At 36.9% G+C, this 19,373-nt stretch overlaps 1 pseudogene; it reads left to right on the top strand.

Annotated features, from left to right (window-relative positions):
• The first annotated feature begins 18,220 nt into the window (after positions 1–18,220).
• LOC112469718 lies at positions 18,221–18,336 on the top strand (annotated as a pseudogene).
• The last annotated feature ends 1,037 nt before the right edge of the window (positions 18,337–19,373 follow it).

Genomic DNA, 19,373 nt, shown 5'->3' with positions numbered 1-19,373 from the left:
AAAAAAGAATTGTTAGAATTAACTATAAAGATGAAGTAAATTGAACAAGCAGTATTAATATTTGTGCCTTAATGAGTTCATTTCTGTTTGATACTTTAGGTGTTTATAATGTTTAATAAAATTTAGCATGCTAGGTTAGAGATTCTAAATTATAATGTGTAATTGAATAATTGGTTTAAACTTGCCACTGAATGTTTAAATATCACTTATTTTATAAACAGCATGGGAACAATTAAAGGCTTTTTAGACTCATTATATTTATATTTAACTTATTGAATTTATAAATATTACTTAAATACTTTAGAGAAGTCTTTCTATAAATCAAATATTGAAATACTTAAAAAAGAAACTGACTATATTAAATTTCAAAATTCAATTTGAAGTAATTAAAGCACTTAATTAAATTTGTAAATGGGACCAAAATTAATACAGGCTCCTTATTAATGATTTTTAAAACTTTCTATATTTATAAGAAAAATAAGAGAATAATATTATAAATTGAACCAGGTTTTGTAACTTTAATAAACTGAACAATTAATTTTAAACCAATATTCTAAGTGAGCATTCATTGACATAGATTAAGTGCATGGATCTGGATTCTACAAAACATTATTAAAATTGCTCCAGATCACAATTTATTTAGCATCTGTCATCCTCAATTTCTTTTTCTGTAAAATTGGGATAATGACACCTCCTTAAAAGTATATATTTCAATAAATAATATGTTCATAATGTTAATAATGATTAATGATAGCATGTTTTTGAAGGAGTGTTATAGAACAGTTTACACAGTATGAGTCCATTTTTTGGTTAAAAAAATAAGATATGCAAACATAGGTATAAAAAAATCTCTAGGAGGCTGTATAGATTACTTTAATTATCACATACAACTATGATTTCTAAATTTTCCACAGTGTAAATATATTATGATAGCTATTTGTGTGTATTTATATGTATTCATATATAAAACTTTTAGTTGTAGTTAATTATTTTGTGGGGTGGGAGTATGAGTAATTTTTACTACTTGTTTCTTAATTTTATTTATTTTCTATGTTAAACAGATACAACACAATCAGAAGAAAAACATATACCTGAGCATTTTAAAGTTAAGAAAAAGACATCTTTCCTTGTTTTACTCTTGCATGGAGATCTTATCGCAAGGGTTCAGGAAATAGAAAGAAATCCTGCTCAGCATCATCCATCAGCACAGACAATAAGTTATTAAAAAATCCTTCTTTAGTTTATTTGCTTTGAGATTGAGGGCAGAATGATTTCCATGCATCCACACTTCCTTCCTGCCTGTAAATGTGGTCTTACCTCACGCTGTAATGGAGACGTGTGCTTTTGTCTGTCCCAGGTCTCCTGATAGAGTGTGTGTCTGGGGAGACCTTATAAGTTGGAGGGACACTTGTATCCTTTCCTTTTATCCTTTTGCCACCCCCTTTCACTCTTTCGCTTTTCATGTTCTCTTAAAAGACTTTAACCATTCTCAAGGCCTCCCTGATCCCCTTCCTCTCTCAAGTGAGATATCCAAATGTCTTTCAAACTCCTTCCTCTTTCCAGAACCCAGGTCAAACTATTCAAATGTCTACTGGATGTTCCCAGTTCAAATTCAGCAAACCAAACACTAACAGTTTCATAGCCTACAAACAAGATTTTGGTCCTTTTTGTGGACAGCGGTTAATGGGGTCTCCAGCTATTACTTAACCAGACAAGTTAACTTCATATATCGTTTCTTCCCTGAAGTCTTTCCTGAATTTCTCTCTCCCAGAGAATAAACCCTACTTACCTGGGCCATCAGGGCTCCTTGGCACCTTGAGTGCATACCTCTTAAAGCATGTTTCACTTTGGACCAATACTCTTTGCTTAAATTTTTTTGTCTCCGATAAGATTGTATTTTCTTTGAAACCAGGGATATATCACAGTATCCTCAGCACTGACCACAATGCCTATACAATGTTCTCATCACCTGTACTTTGTCTTGAAGCAAAAGCAATGTATTTGAGCCTTAAAAATTTCTCCCCCACTGAGAAGAGGCAATTCTTCTCTACAGAAGATTCCCAAATAATATATGTAGATACCCCACCTCCTACTCCAAGTATGGTTGGACTCAGTGACTCACTTTCGAAGAATAGCATGTAGGGAGGGAAAAAATAATAACTACAGTATAGAAACTGCAAACACCACCTTCAGCAAGTGATGAAAGTTAACATCAGCAGTAATGTCATGTAGGTATCAGGTACCCCCTGAAAGGATGTGATGAGAAGCATTCTTCTCTTCTGTGTTATTCTTCCCCTAAACCTGTAACCCCAGTTTAACCAAGAGAAAACATTTGACAAATGCAGATTGAGGGATATTTTACAAATACCTTACTTATCCTTCTCAAAATATTGAAGGTTATTAGAAAACAAAACAAAACAAAACAAAACAAGGAAAGGCTTGAGAAACTGTCACAGACCAGAGAAGACTAAGGAGTCACGAAAACTAAAATGTAATGTGCATCCTGGATTGGATCTTGGAACAGAAAAAGGACATTAATGAAAAAACTGGTAAAATCTTACAAAATCTGAAGTTTAGTTAATGATAATGTACCAATGTTGCCTTTTTACTACTAACAAATGCACCATGGTAATTTAAGAAGATGATATTTGGGGAAACAAACTTGATAAACGAAGAGCTCTCTGTACTACATTTGCAACTTTTCTGGAAGTCTAAAATTATTCCGAAATTAGAGTTTATTTTAAAAATCACTCCCCCACATACTACATTCAGTGAAGGCCAAAAGGTCAAATATCTTTATTTGGATATGAATGGAACTCAGTTAGTTAGATGCTATGTGGTAGAATTGAGAAATTAAAGCGACATAATTTGTTTTTATTTTATACTGATTATAATGGTCTGTGGAAGAGAATGTCAATTGCTTGCATATCCATTCTTTACTAACAGACCCATGTTGGCACTCAGTTGAATGGCTACATTTACTGCCTCTCTTGTAGCCTGGGGTGACCCTGTGACAAACCAGAAGGTCAAAGCTATGGACACAGAAGCGTATGGAATTTCCAGAAAATCTACTTCAAAGTAAAGGGAGCTCCCTCCCTCTTTCCTGCTGCTGGTATGGGAATGGGAAGGCCCCGAGGTAGCACACCAGGCTGATGGGAGTCACAAGAGAGCAAGAGCTTAGGTCTCTGATGAAGTCTTGGAGGTGTCACACCTAATCTTCACTGATACGTGATCACACTTCCATTTTTAAAAATTGGAAAAAATTCATAAAAATGAATTCATTTTTTAAAAAATGGGAAAAAATAAGTGTATATAAAAGAAAATAAAAATGACCTGTAATTCCACCTCCTATAGCCTGTTTTGACATATCCAGTATCATTTATGAGATAAATAGATACATATTCAATAAAAAAAGAACTTCTTAGGATCCTACACACTGAGTTTTCTCTTTTTTTAAAAAACTTAATATTATTTATATATTTATTTCTCGAAAATATTATTTTGATGATTATGTAATACTCGTCATGATGAATGATCATGATGAGTATGAATTTGGTGTTATGCAAACTTACGTTCACTTTTCACTTGGGCATTGACTGTGTAACCTCAGGCAAGTTGTGCCATCTCTCTATAAAATGAGAATAAATGGAGAACTTGCCATTTAGAATTACTGAGAGGATTAAAAGAGTTAATACATATAAAATCTCTAGCACAGGGCCTGAATCTTAGTAAGTTCTTAATAAATATAAATGATTGTGATTATTATTATCATCCTTTAATCGCTTCCCTCTTGGGCAGTTAACCTGTCAAGGTCTAATTAAGAAATAGAAACCACATGAGAACTTAGAACAGAAGGAATTTAATGCAGAAAACTGGTTACAAAGATCATAGGAAAGCTGAAAATGAAAACAGAGGAAATTAAATGACCCAAAGTTTAGAACAGCAGGAAGGCATTACCACTGTTAGGTGTAAGGAGAGAGGGAAAAGGCAGTGCAACAGGAACCCAGGGCTAGGATCACCTGGTAGAAGCCGGAATCAGTGCAGACCTTTCCTGTGGAAGTTAGAACCATGAAGGAAATACAGCTACTTCTGGAGATGGCACCTGAAGTGAAGACTGCTGGAGAAAATACTCTGGATTCTTCCCTCCTCTCACTTTATAATCTCCTTCCAGGACCTTCTATTGGCCAAACCCACTCAGGGGCCTGGGAAATGGAGTCTTCAGGGATCAGCCTTGAAATGCAGAGCAGTGCAGGAGAAGAGGGTATGGATGAAATGGATCTGATGGAAACAGACCCAAGACTGCTACAATCCACCTCCTTTACTGTTCAACATTCATTCTCACCCTTCCACCTATATTTAACAACTTCAACTTGAAACACCTTTCTCCTACAAATGCTTTCTCCTTCTCTCTGACAGGAGTTACAAATCCCATCAGTCATCATATTCTTCTTAGGTCCAAGCTCACAGGTGAATCTCAGTTCTCCCCATCTAATTTGGATGTGGCTTCTCATAGTCTAGTCAATTCATTGTGAAATTAAACACCAACGACATTCTTCATACAAAATACAAGGGGAAGAGAAGGGAAAAAAGATATCAACGATTAATATGTACATAAAAATATGTATAGATTTTTCAGTTCTCATTTTTATAACTGGTCGCCAGGCTATCATTAATATTTTATCACTGATAAAATATCATTTTATCATTTATATTTTATTCCACTACCCATTCTAGGCTATTCTGGCCTTCAGTCAGTACCTTAATCAGTTGGGGTTATTTACTTGGTGAAAAATACCTTTATACCTGAATGTTCTGAGTCTTTGTTATTCCATGGCTTTCTTCAGCTACTTTAATCTTTAATTGGGCATGCAATTACTATTTTTCCCTATTCCAAATGGCACCACAGTGATTCCCCTAGGTCCCAGATATGGTCCTTCCTGTACCAGATGTGTAGCAGAAGCATAATTTTCCCTTGATAATTGATACCAAAAACCCCAGTACAGTTCTCCTTTTTCTACCTATCAATTCAGTGGCCTTTGTAAAAGAGGAATTAAAAAAAAAACTCAGATAATTTCTGGTGGTTCTTCAAAACAACAATATATTCCTCACCATTGTCACCTTCTGCTCATGGCCTGAACAGAGGTAAACAACTATACACTTAATTGTAAGCATCGTGGCTGAATAAGATGTCCCTCATTTGTGTCTTTCCTCCAACAACAATTTGGCATCCATGGACAAAAGTTCCTTTGTGTGGGAGTTGTGGGATCGAGCACCATACACCAAGGGACCTGGGAGGAGTCTCATCCACCAGTGTATTGAGTAATAAGCGCACAGACCTTGGTTCTAGCTGTGGACCCTACAGTGGCTGTGAACTGGTCATAGTCTCTATGGGCCATGGTTTGGGAGCCACTGGAAAACACTATCTTAGATATCCATCCACAAATGAGAAAGCCTTTATGGAAGTTCAGATTTCCAGTGGAGAAGTTCCAGTACACTGCTGGAGCAAAAAATACAACTTTTGGTGTACTGGAGAAAACAACAGGGACAATATGACTTTACCTGAATCACCCTATTTCAAGGTGGCATAGTTTAGGGCCAAGAGAGATATTCTCCCATAGGGAAAAGAAAATGAAAGCATGTGAGTACCTGGCTTCTCTTATTGTGTGAGGTGCTCCCAAAAGAGGCTCATTTCTCTTTCACTGCATCCAGAGTACTGAATCATGAGCTGCATGACTATGGGGCAAGAAGAGGCTGGGAGAGCAGCAAATAAAACTCTCAGAGGTCATTAAAGGGATGCAGATCCTACTAACTGCTCTGTGGACTCCATCAAGGAACCTGCATGCAAGCCACTGGGGACACATTAGTCATGGATCTCTCAACTGGTCCACAGGCACCCACAGTGCTCTGTGCTTCTCACTCCCACCTCTACTATGGCCAGTTCCCTGTGTGCTCCTGATACTGACAGCAAGCTTTGGCATACGGCTAGCAAGCATGTGCAGAAAGAGAGTCCTAATCTGCAGACCAGGGAGAGACCACAAACTTGAGCTTTAGCACCACCTTTGGGAAAACAAAAGGGAGGCTGTCAGCATTCAGCCTGGTGCGTTTCAGGATGGAGAGAAGGCATACAAGCTTAAGAATTCTGCCACAAGAGGGAGCAAGAAGAATGGAGCCGATGTCCCCACAGAAGTTCTGAGAAAGCCTCAGAATCTTCAGGTAGTTTTCTCCCAAAGTCAGTTAGCAAAAACTGGAAGAGGTGACTGCTGCTTCAAAGCAACATAAAACATCAAGAAACATGAAAAATAAAGGAAACAAGATCAACAAGACTGAGTTGGTTTTTTGAAAACATGAGCAAAATTGACAAAATTGCAAACCTTTAACTAGACTATGAAAAAAAAGAGAAGACTCAAATAAATAAAATCAGAAATAAAAAAGAAGGCATTACAACTGGTACCACAGAAGTATAAAGGGTCATAAGAGAATACTATTAATAATTATACACCAATATATTGGATACCCAGAAGAAATAAATAAATTTCTAGGAAGCATTGAATCAGTAACCAAGAACCTTCCAACAAGAAAAGGCCAGGACCAGATGGTTTTTGTGGTAAATTCCACCAAACAGTTAAAGAAGAATTAATGTAAATTCTTCTCAAACTCTTCCAAAAATACAAGAGAGAACACTCTCAAACTCTTTTTACCGGAGCAGCATTACCCTGATATGTAAGCCAGATAGATACTATAAGAAAAGAAAACTCCAGGCCAATATCCCTCATGAATATGGCACAAAAATTCTTAATAAAATACTAGCAAATCAAATTCAACAGCATCTTAAAAGAATCACACACCATGATCAAGTGGTACAGTAAGTCAGATAAAGACAAATACTGTATGATATTATTTATATATGGAATCACCAAATACCAAACTCATAGAAACAGAGCACAATGGTGGTTGCCAGGGGCTGGGGAATGGAGGAAATTGGGAGATGTTGGTCAAAGACACAAACTTTCAGTTATAAGATAAACAAGTTCTGGGGATCTAATATACAGAATGGTGATTGTAGTTAACAATATTGCATTATATGCTTGAAAGTTGCTAGGAGAGTAAATCTTAAATGTTCTTATCAAAAAGAAGAAACAGTAATTAGACTAATTGAGGTGTTGACTAATGCTACTCTGGTAATCATTTTGCAATATGGAAGTTATCGAATCAACATATTGTATACCTTAAACTTACACAATGTTATATGTCAATTATATCTCAATAAAACAGGGAAAAAAGTCATCTCAAAAGACTTATTAAAAGTGGTTGTATATGGGGGAAAGAGAATTAAAGAGGAGCTGAAGACAGTAGTGAAAAAAATAGAACAAAAGAGGGGTTTTGCAAGAACAATGTGAAGTATGGCATGAATTGAGGGGAGAATTACCTCAATTTTGCGTAGCTGAGGTTTAGGAAAAAAACTTTTCTTTTTTTTAAAGGTAGAATTGTAATGTGGCCAAAACAGGCCTAACATCTTATTGAAGCAAAATTCCTAGTAGATAAGGTTCTACTAGTTTCCCTATGTTGTATTTTTTATGAGACAAATTTCTGTGGAAGGGAAATTTCAATTTTCTTAAAATACCTCCCTTATCTTCTTATTGGAATGAAATTTTTTTAACAGAACACTAATCTTTTTCATTTCTCAAATAGAGATATTTAAAATGCAAATCACCTTGAGAGAGGTAGCCTACAAATTAAATTTACAATAAGGAGTAAATGATTGATATTATATTTCCTTTTTAAGGATGTGTTTGATGGGAAGCAAAATGAAAAGGATTTCAAATTTCTTGAAAGGTTATGGGGATGGAAAAGAGAAGGAGCACAGAGAGGTGCATTAAGGTACCAAAGACAGATTAGCCCTCTCATAATCTTGATTAAAATTAGTGCTCGTAACAAATTTTATTTTGGGGTTGAAACAAGAAAAAGACCTTGCATTCATGGTAATTTAGTTCTTTCGCATTCAAGGTGTACCACAGATAAATTCCCACCTGTTTAATTTTCACTGTGGTTAACAACTATATAAATATTAATTTACTCTCTAAAAATATATTGTATAGGCATACATATTTATGTGATAGACTATTAAAATTCAAAGGGATAATAAACCTACAGTTGAGGATAATGGTTTCCTGGGGTTGGAGGAGGAGGGGGCAAATGAGAAGAGCATACAGGTAGCTATAAGTTACTAGTGAAGTTCTAGATACTACATGGAAGAATGAATAAATACAATAAAAAAGGTGCATGAATGGACTGATGGTATTGGTGCAATACAAATTAAGTATTATTACTAATCTAATTTTGTGTGTCTGAAATTCGACAGAAAAAAAATAAATAAATTTAGGGCCCAGTGAGGTGAGTGAAATCTGAGGACAGAGATATGTTAGCAGCAACTACCATGAACTCCATCACTTCTACTAGTAGAGATGGCAGCGTTTGTGATGTTAGACAACACGCTTTCCAGCAGCTGTCCTGCACTAGTGAGTCAGGCCAGAGCTATCTTGGGAGGCTGGCAGGTTTTGCCATGTCTCTTGTATGGAGTAGACCGAGGCAGTTCTGCATCTAATCTAAATGAGAGAGCCACTGAGACTGGGCCATTGGGTGTCAGTTCTGAAATTTGGTGGGCCAGAGCCCCCCCAAAGTGTCACAGTCTCTTGGAGACCATTGCAGGGTACATCTGGGAGAAAGCTAAGAGAGATCTTCAATACTCTCACCACAAAAAAAGAAATGGGCCATCTCATGAGGCAGGGAGGGAGCTATTGAGGAGGTAGTGAGGAGGGCAGTCCTTCCATGTGGAGCCCTCCTCAGAGGTGTTTATTATACAGGAGAAGCCTGCAGCAGGAGGGGGAGGGACCCATCTCAGCTGTCAGGTGTCTTCTTGGGGCATGTGGCAGGTGCTGTGGGGGGAGGAATGACCAGGCACACAGCTTCTAGCTCTGTGGGCAGCAGAGTCAGTGAATGGTGGCTTCCCCAGCCTAGGGGTCTGGTGGCAGATCAGGAACATTCAAGCACTCACTGGGAGAACCCTCTCCAACCTGAGCCTGGCAGGAGGGCCCTCTCTGACCTGCCACCAAGCCTCACTATCTTCAGCCCCACGGCAGGCTTTGCCTAGTATGGGGGCTACTGGTTGGGCCTTTTGTTAGAGTCAATTCTGTCCACTTCCTTCCTGTGTTCTCTTTTATTTTTGTTTATTTTTACATATTTAAATGTTTATTAATAGGTAATACAATATCATATTCCAGAATTCAAAAGCAATAAAAGGTTATATACAATGAAAACTCTCCTTTTCATCCCCCAGTCGGTCCTTCTCTCCAAAGGCAACTATTGTCAGATCCTTGTAACTATGTCAGAGATTTTAGATTCATATGTGTATGTGTATCTCAACAAGCATATATTCCTTTTCCTATCCTTTGCACACTAATGGTAGAATACATAGTTTTATACTTTTTCCACTTAATTTATCCTGAAGATGTTTTCATATTAGTACATGAAATTATTTGTATCAATTACATAATTTTCCACTGCATGCATGTATCATAGTTTAACTAGTCATGTACTGATAGATGTTCAGATGGTTTCTAATCTTTTGATATTACCCCCAAAATTGCATAACCTGGTAATTCCCATGTGTGAGAATATCTGTGAAATTAATTAAGAGGAAAACCCTAGGCCAAAAGGGATGTATATATGTGGTTTTGATAGAGACTGCCAAATTATGCACCATAAGTACAGCAATTTTCATTTCCACAAGGACTGTTGGATGTTTTGTTTTCTTGAATCTTTGCCATCCTAGTGTGTTATCAATCTTTTTGCTTTTTGACAGCCTACTAGATTAAAAATGATATCTCAGTAGGGTTTTAATTTGTTTTTCCTTAATAAGAGTGAAGTTGAGCATGTATTCATATGTTTAAGATGCATTTTTATTTCTTTTCTGTGAACCATCTGTTCAAATTCTTTCCTCATTTTTCTATTGAGTTATTTATCTTATTAGAGATTTGTATGTCCCTTTGGGATGTACTTCGAGTATTTCTGGCATTTTTCTTTTGATTTTTCTCATGGTGTTTTGTGTATGTAGTCCAATTTATCATATACATGTATATGTACACATATATATGTATGTGCATACACATATATATCCTTTCCCACAGCTTCTGAAGTTTTTGTCATAGAAAGGGATTCCTTCTTCCTTATTTATTCTAGTACTTTTATGGTTTCTTGCATTTTTTACATATAAATTTTGATTCATTTGTCATTTGTTGTTATGTAAGTTGTAAGACATGGGTGTTTACTTTTCCTTGATGGTTACCCAGATGTTGCGATAGCATTTATAAAATGATCCATCTTTTCCCCACTGCTTAGAACTACCACCTTTGTTACATTTTTGTTTGTATTTAGATCTATTTCTGAATCTCTTATTATTTTCCACTAATTTCAGTATCACATTTTTTATTATTATAGTTTTATGTTTTAATATCTGATAGGGCTGTTGGCTCCTAATTATTTTTATCAGAATTCTTCTGAATATTATTGCTTGTTGTGTTATTGTTAAAAAATGAAAACCATTGTCTAGATACACACATACAGATAAAAAGTAAAACATTTTAACCTAAGGAAATTGACATCCTTGACATATTGATAGATCCTTTTCATACATGTGGCAAACTTTCATTTGTTGAAGTATTTCTTTGTGTCCCAAAGGAGTAATTTAAAATTCTCATGTCATAGATTTTGCCCTGGAATTTGAGTCTGTCATCATGTGGCCATTGCTGAACCAGTGAGAAGGCTCCAGCCTGTATTAACATTAACCACTCTGGGGACTACGAGTGACAGCTGTCACTTAAAAAGAAATCAACTTTATCGAGGTATAATTAACATATAATAAACTGCATCGTATTCATAAATTTTTACTCAAAAAATGTCAAAAAATTCTGTTCAGAAAAATATGATACATTGACGCTAAAAGGAGAGTTTTCCCAAGCCCATGAGTGTACAGTTTAATCAAAGACTGCTTGGTACAGTCCCTGCTGTATGTCCCTGCTGTATTTGCCTCCTGCTGGTCATTTTAAACTCCTTTTTTGAGTCTGTGACCCCCAAAGCATCATGGGCTTGGGAAGTTAAAACTGTAAGAAGCCCTTTTTGGAGGTTGAGAAGTCCAGATGACCAGCTCAATGTTGTATAGGAAAAAGAATACTGCATCAAGGCAAAGGAGACCCAGGCATCCTCATCTTGGCCCATCCAGTATCCAGCTAACTGGCCAGGACTTATAGCTTTTTTGATACCCAGTTTCCACAACTGTGACAGAGGGATGAGTAATAACTGCTTGGTCTACTTCTAGGATTGTTGTGAGTATAAGATAGAGAGTGTGAAAGGCATTACTAAAGTCAAAAGATAATGAAAATGTAAGAGATTATTATTAAATAGATAAGGAAAATAAAATGCAGACATTCTAAAGTCTGCTGTACTCAAGGTCATCTTCTTTTTGATTTGATGGCACCAATCAAAAGAGCTCTGTATATCATTCAACAAACTCTACAGAGCTTACTCTTTGGCCAAGCATTGTGTAAATGACACAAACAATAAAAGACATGGTTATTCCTGCCCTAAAGAAACTCTTCATCTGGTGGGGTAATATATTTCTTTTTCAAAAATAAAATAGATTCACAGGTGCTGGTTACATGGATATGTTCACTTTGTGAAAACCCATGGAGCTGTTCGATGATAATTTGTATACTTTTCTGTATGTATACTAGGTTTAATAAAGAGTCTACAGAAAAGCAAACTGAATTCATTTTAATTTTCTGTTTGCAAGATGCATTATCAGATTTGAATGTAGCATAGCATTTTATCATATGTTGAACTACGGTTTATTTACCCATTCTACTAGTGATGGACAGTTGGGTTGTTTCTAGTATGGGGAGATTGTGAACAGTGTTGTAGAAAATATCCTTGAATGTGTCTCCAGGGGCACATGTGCATGAGAGCTCTGGGAGTACAATAGCTGAGTCATTGCTTATGGGTATATTCAAATTTACTAGAGAATGCTAATTGGTTTTTGAAGTGGTTGTGCCAATTCTCCTTCCCACCAGCAGTGTATGAGATTAATCCCATTGGTGTTGACAGACATTGCCAGTCTGACCAGTGTTTTATGGTATTTCATTTTAGTTTTACTTTGCATTTTCCTGATGTTGAACACCTTTTGATGTGCTTATTGACCTTTTGGACTTCTTTTGAGAAGTGCTTCCTCAAGACTTTGTCCATTTCTCTACTGGGTTTTCCTTTTCTTACTGATTTGGACTGATGATTACTTAAGAATTCTGGGACTCTTCTAAGTGGACAGATACCCAGGGCATCCCTATGACCCAATGAGAAGAAGATATTGCTTTGACATCTCTGGAGTCACCAGCTAATCTTCTCTCAATATGTCACTGGGAGGAATGGATTTTCCATTATGTTTTTATTATTGATTTCTATCTTAATTACATTATAGCCTATCCTTTGAAATGGTTGAGATTTGATTTATTGTCTAGTGTACAGTGAATTTTTATAAATATTCCATGTGTGATATGAAGAATGTATAAGCTGCAGATGATTGTTGCAGGTCTATATATGTGCATTATGTCAAACGTGTTACTCATGCTGTTCAAATCTGTCTCCCTTATTGATTGTTTTGTCTGCTTGTCTTATTAATTACTGAGATGAGTATATTAAAATACTCCATTGTACTATAGGTTTGTCTATTTATCCTTGTAATTCTGTCCACTTTTGCTTAACATATTACAAGACCATGTGATTAACCCAGCTTGCCATTACAGGAAACAAAGCCCCTGTATCCACCTGATAATGTGTCTGCAGCCCAGGTATCATGAAGCTTTTCCTTTCATCTCCCTTTTATAATCCTAGTTGTCTTGCTTTACAAAAGAAAGGTAACTCACTCACCCATTTCACTTTTTACTATGCTTCTTTGCCTCTGAAGCACTAAAAGGTACTCTGAAATATTAATTATTAATATTAATCATGACACCATACATTGAAGGCAAGGCTTTGTGTTTTTCATTGATTAGACATATAAGTGTGAAGAGCACAGCATAGCATTAGATTATAGAATTTTTTGACATATAACTCAAGACCATTTAAAGAGTTGAATGACATTGCATTACAGAATTCCTTCCATGTCCACTCACTGATATATGTAAGCATGTTTTCTAATTATTTACATGTACAGAAATGGAAACAGAACAAGAATAGAATTTATGCTGAATACTGTCTCATTCTAATAATCAGTAATATTTATCACAGATATATGAACTGAAAAATAAAACCCCAGCCATTACATTAAGAAATACATATATAATTTAATATAATTTAAATATAATATAGATAATTTAAAATTTTAATACAAAAATATATAATTATGATGTTTTAGTTAATTTTATACTAATAATAATTGCAATGACAACTCAATCTAGAATTTTTAAAAACATTAAGAGCTTCTTGGTTGCATGAAATTAAAAAGTTAAAATACAATTTCCAATATTTTAGTTCCATATAAGGATGATAGGGTAAGCAATTTTTTAAAAAAACTTTTGCAATATAAAGATATATTTTGTGGAAAATTTTGAGTTCGAGGAGAAAAAATAATGCTATAAAATTTTGTCTGTTAAAGTTAGGTCATGTATGCTTTGAATGGACAACAGCAACAATCAAACTGCATGGTTTATGCACATTAAAAAGAATGAGAAGTTTTGTGCTGTCCCAGTCCACTTCCTGCCTTTTGGGCATTCAAACCCTGCAGGAGACAAAACCATGCACTTCCTGGAAACTTAGGAAGAAGTTTCCTCCCTCAGTAGAAGTATTTCAGTGTCTCAGCACATTTATCATCTGGGAATTCTCCTAATACTCCCTTTTACATTTAGGTGAAGGTATGCATAAGCAAGGGCTTCACTGTCCAACCAGGAAAGGGGTGGAGCCACAAGCAGAGAGTGCCCAGAGCTGGAAATATTCTGAAAGATTGAACAGTAGACTATATTCCATTTTAGAGCTAACATATGATCACCCACCTTACTCCAACTAGAAAGAATAAGGGAGAAAAAAAAAAGTTGAACACACAGACACATTTATGAAGTGCCTACCATATTTGGGTATCTTAGTAGCTCCTTTCCTGAACATTGTTTGATTTCCAAAACAATCCATCCCACAGATGAGGAAATGGAGCCTCAGGGAGAAGACAGGCTTGTCAAGTGTGTACAGCCTGTCAGTGGTGTAGCTGTGATCTGATCCTAGGTCTGTCTAACTTGTCTATATCCATGGTCTCATACCCAAAAGATGGGTGTGCCCTCAAGCGAATGACTTAACTTCTTTGAGCTCAAGCCTCCTCATCTGTAAAATGGCATAGTAATAGCTATTTTTCGGGGTGGTATTCACAATTGAGAGAGTTATGAGAGAGAGTTAATGTGTAGACAAACTGAAATTATTAACATAAAGCCTCGCCCACAAAAGGCGCCGAAGCTAAGAATGTTGAGCATTTGGAAAAAGTTGAGTATTCTAGCATAATATTTCTGCCAGCAAAAGGAGAATTGGTATTAGGGACACAAACCTTTGGGAGTAGAGCTGTCACTTAAAGGTGACAAACTGAACAGCGATTTGCCTTAAACTTTGAAACCAAGCAGCTAAGACTGAAAGTTGCACTTTGACTTGGGGGTAGCCAAAAGGAAAGATAGATGCTGTCTCCCAGACACCTCCTAAGAGATCTGAAGCTAGTGCCTGTCCATTGCCATCCCTCCTAACCAAGAATTTCCCACCAACCATGTGTTAAAACAAAACAGCGAAGCCCACAAACCAATGGGGGTTGAGAAGGAGTCACTTCAAGATGTTCCTCTGTGGTATGCAGATTGTTCTGAGCTAAAGACAACTTTAGTCTTGGACTCAAGGAAAATTTCTGCCCTTCCCTTAAGAACCTAGAAGATCTTGAATTAGGCACCTTGCCCATAATAAGCAATTATCAGAGACTAATCTCTTTTGGCCTATCTATAAGGCAGGATGAACTTCTATTTACGAAGCATCTGCTCTTCTTATCATCCTACAAGACTCTTTGAAGCTCCCAAGGCACCTTACCTCATTCCTAGCTCAAGATGTCTTATATACCCATGTTCCTTATATGGGGTCTCTGACTCTCTTGCGTATGTGGGTTCATGTATTAAATTTGGTGATTTTCCCTTGCTAATCTGTCTGTGTCTATTTGATTATTAGACCAGCCAGAAGAACCTTGAGGGTAGAGGAAAGTTTGTTCCTCCTCCGCAGAGCCCATTAAATGTTGTGCAGTAGAGGATTAAAAGTTCATATTGCCTCATCAAGGCAGGGCAGCAGTCACAAGGGACACCCTGCCCCCACGGTTCACTTCCACTTTTTTATATTACAAAGCAGTTTCAGCCCAAGATCCATCTTCAATCTAGCTGCCGACAGCAAGCTTTAAAAGAAAAGGCAAGCAGAAATGCTCTAATTAGATATCTTAGACTGAGACAAATCTCACTAAGAGAGTGAGGGCTATTCTTTATTATTTTTAAATCACTATTCATATAACCATCATGATCGTTAATGCATTTGCCATTCAAGGAGCTAATGTGTGCACGCATGTGTGTCCTACACAAGAAAAACATGGTAAACAGACCTCGCATCTAAACTTTTTCACTGCAGAGATGAACTTACCAAGCAGGAGGAATCCTCAGGTAGCCATGTGTTCCTGGAGCCATTGGTGTTGTTTGGGCGCCGTCTGTTGGCCAGTGATCTTCCCTGTTGGAGAGGTTATTGGCACTGGTCATCAGTTTCTTAGCCTTAGCTACATGTTAATAATCACCCTGAGATTCTGATTTTAAAAATCTATGGGACTTCTGGTTTCTGGTTCTGCATATAAGGAGGTTAGAAGCCACCACTCCGTCCCAACCAGTGAAAAAGCTGAATGGACTGAAAAATCAACTTTTTTAGGATCTGTAAGAGAGGTGAGGACACAGGGCAAACAGCTGCCCCCACGATTGAAGAGAATGACTTGAGAATACAGAGAGAACAACAACTTAATAGAGCAGACACTCACTGCAGGAACCAGTGCTAAGTAGGAAACCCTGGACAGTAATTGATGAATTGCTGGCGGCTTAATGTTGAGAATTGTGAGAGTTAAAAACTCCAGGGGGACCCAGTCATGGGGGAGTGGAGCAAAATATTGTGAGATTTACCTCCAGGAGCTTGACCAGATTCCCACAGTAAATATCAGAGAAAATAGCTCTCATGCTTCTGGCAGAGGGAGCCATTTTAAAAAGGAGCCTTTTAAAAATATTCCAGAGCACTCTGTTCTTAACACCTACCCTCAGGAGAAACTAGTTAAGCAGAGCCTAACCTGCTGGGATATTATCAGAGCCTAACTGGCCTGGGGGAGGGAAATACCCAGCTCCAGTCAACTCCAGCTATCCATATGGGAGAACAAAAATACCCAACTCCAAACCATTCTAGCTATCCTCTCTCACCTGAGGGGAGAAGAACAATTAAAAACACTTCTGAAGTTCACAGTCCAGAAGCACATGCTCACTGAAAGACTAAGACATAATCATGGGGCTACAGAATGCTTCCCTTCCCCAACACACTTCACCACTGTATTTCTAAAGGCCAATTTACAGTAGTTCTTTTTTAACTGATACATCATGTCCAGCTACCAAGAAATAATTACAAGGTATACCAAAAGGCAAAAATTTGAAGAGACAAAGCAAGCATCAGAAATAGACATAGCAGGAATTTATCAGCCAGGAATTTAAAACGACTATAATTAATGTGCTCAAGTCTCTAATGGATAAAATAGATAGCATGCAAGAACAGATGGGCAATGTAAGCAGAGATGGAAATACTAAGAAAGAACAGAAAAAGAAATGCTAGAGCGAAAAAAAAAACCCCACAAAAACCCATGATTATAGATATAAAGAATGCCTTTGATGGGATTACTAATAGACTAAACATGGCTGAGTAAAGAATCTCTGAGCCTGAGGATATCTCAATAGAAACCCCTCAAACTGAAAAGCAAAGAGAATAAAGACTGAAAAAAGAAAAAGAAAAGAATATCCAAGGGCCGTAGGGCAACTACAAAAAGTGTGGCATACTTGTAATGGGACTACCAGAAGCAGAAGAAAGAGAAAAAGAAACAGAAGAAATATTTAAAATAATAATGACTGCAGATTTCCCCAAATTAATGTCAGACCCCAAACCACAGATCCAGGAAACTCAGAGAACACCAAGCAAGACAAATACCAACCAACCAACCAACCAACAAACTACCCCTAGGCATATCATTTTCAAATTATAGAAAATCAAAGCTAAAGAAAAAATCCTGAAAGACACTAGAGGAAAAAACCATTTCACCCTTAGAGGAGCAAAATAAGAATTGTATCCAGCTTTTCTTCAGAAATCATACAAGCAAGAAGAGAGTGAAGTGAAATATTTAAAGTGTCGAGAGAAAAGTCACTCTGTGAAATTATCCTTCAAAAGTGAAGGACAAATTAAGTCTTTCTTAGATGAAAATTGAGGGAATTTGCTGCTACTAAACTTGCCTTGCAAGAAATGTTTTAAAAAAGTTCTTTAGAGAATGAAAATAATATAGGTCAGAAACTTGGAACTACATTAGGAAAGGAAGAGTATCAAAGAAGGATTAAGTTAAGGCTAAATAAAAATTTTTATTTTTCTTAATTGATCTAACAGATAACAGTTTGTTCAAAATAATAATAGCAATAATGTGCTTGATTATGATGCTTAGGTATGTTACATATGCTTATATATAAGTGAAATGGTATATGAGAATTCTCTGTACCTTCCTCTTATTTTTGCTGTGAACCAAAAACTGCTCTAAAGAATGAAGTACTTAAAAAAAAGGTCTATGGTAGGAATGAACATTGGAATTGTTAAAAAACTTCACAGGTAATTCTAATGTGTAGCTATGACTGAGAATCACTGTGCTAGGAGGATTTCATTTAGAATTACCAACTGATGGTTTTCTTTAAATGATTCACTTCACAAAACATTGCTGAGCCCCTACTAGGTACTACATACCGTGATAAGAGATGATGAGGATGTGGTTCCATAGTGTAGCGGTTAGCACGTCTGCTTTACACACAGAAGGTCCTGGGTTCATGCCCCAGTGGAGCCATGGTCCACGGTCTACGACCATGCCACCCTGAACAAGCCCGATTTCTGATCTTGGAAGCTAAGCAGGGTTGGGCTTGGTTAGTACTTGGATGGGAGACCACCTAGGAAGACCAGGTGGTGTAGGCATAAATAATAATAATAATAATAATAAAAGAGAGATGATGAGTAAAAAAATGAACAGTCCCTTGTCTTCATGTACATTACAGATATTAAGAAAATAAGTACACAATTCTTTAATAGTTATTAGAGCTAAAAACAGGGCAACCTGAGCTCATCTAGGGGTTAACAAAGGCTCTCCTGAGAAAATGACTTTTGAAGGGAGATCTGAAGAGTGAGTTGGAGTTAACTAGGTCAGGGTGGTGTAATGAATTTCCTTCAATTATCCCTGCCCTTGGGCAAATGACCCATGAAGTTGGAGGCAGGCCCTCCTTGATCTGACTCTAGTCTCTTCCCCAAGTAAACAAGAATACCACTGGATGAGTACAGATGATTACCTCGTCATTTCATAGGGTTAATATGAGAAAACATTAAAAGCAGAAAATTGTTGACTCCAGGGACAAAGGTGTGTAGGTGAGGAAGGGAGAGAAGGGAGGCAAGATGTAGAATTGAAAATCAAAGAAATGCAACTTAAAACAAAAAGGGGCCATGTTTTATCAAGCCAACTGACCAAGTGGATAAAACACAGCACTAGTGAGAATGGAAAGTCTTGTCTCTGACCCAGCAAACTCACTGCTAGGAAATGACCTTCGAAAATAATAGGCAGAGATATGAGGAAAGTCTAGTAGAGAAAGGGAGCATGGCTAGGCTTAAATAATTAGCATCCTAGACCCCTCTGGAGGAGAGGTTTCTTTTTGAGACAGGAAGGGTAGATATTATTGTCTCAGTGGCTGAATTACCATTGATCGTACCACGTAGGATTATGTAAAAGCAGATTCATGTGGATAAACCTCAATTCAACACACTTAATGAGTACCTTCTGATGCAAGGCTTTGGCAGGGATGAAGAACTGCATTATGATGAGAATGGGTAACACCTGGCTCTCTGCCCTCCAGGAACATAGTTTAGAAGGGAAGGCTGACATGTGACAAATTCAAATACAGTAATTATAATGAAATAAATATTATATTATAGGTATAAGAATATGTGTTTAAAAGTGTTATCAG

This window comes from Pteropus alecto, unplaced genomic scaffold, assembly GCF_000325575.1.
Source record: "Pteropus alecto unplaced genomic scaffold, ASM32557v1 scaffold86, whole genome shotgun sequence".
Taxonomy (NCBI): Eukaryota; Metazoa; Chordata; class Mammalia; order Chiroptera; family Pteropodidae; genus Pteropus; species Pteropus alecto.
The sequence above is the reverse complement of the archived record's forward strand: the minus strand, read 5'-3'. Positions and strand labels throughout refer to the sequence as shown.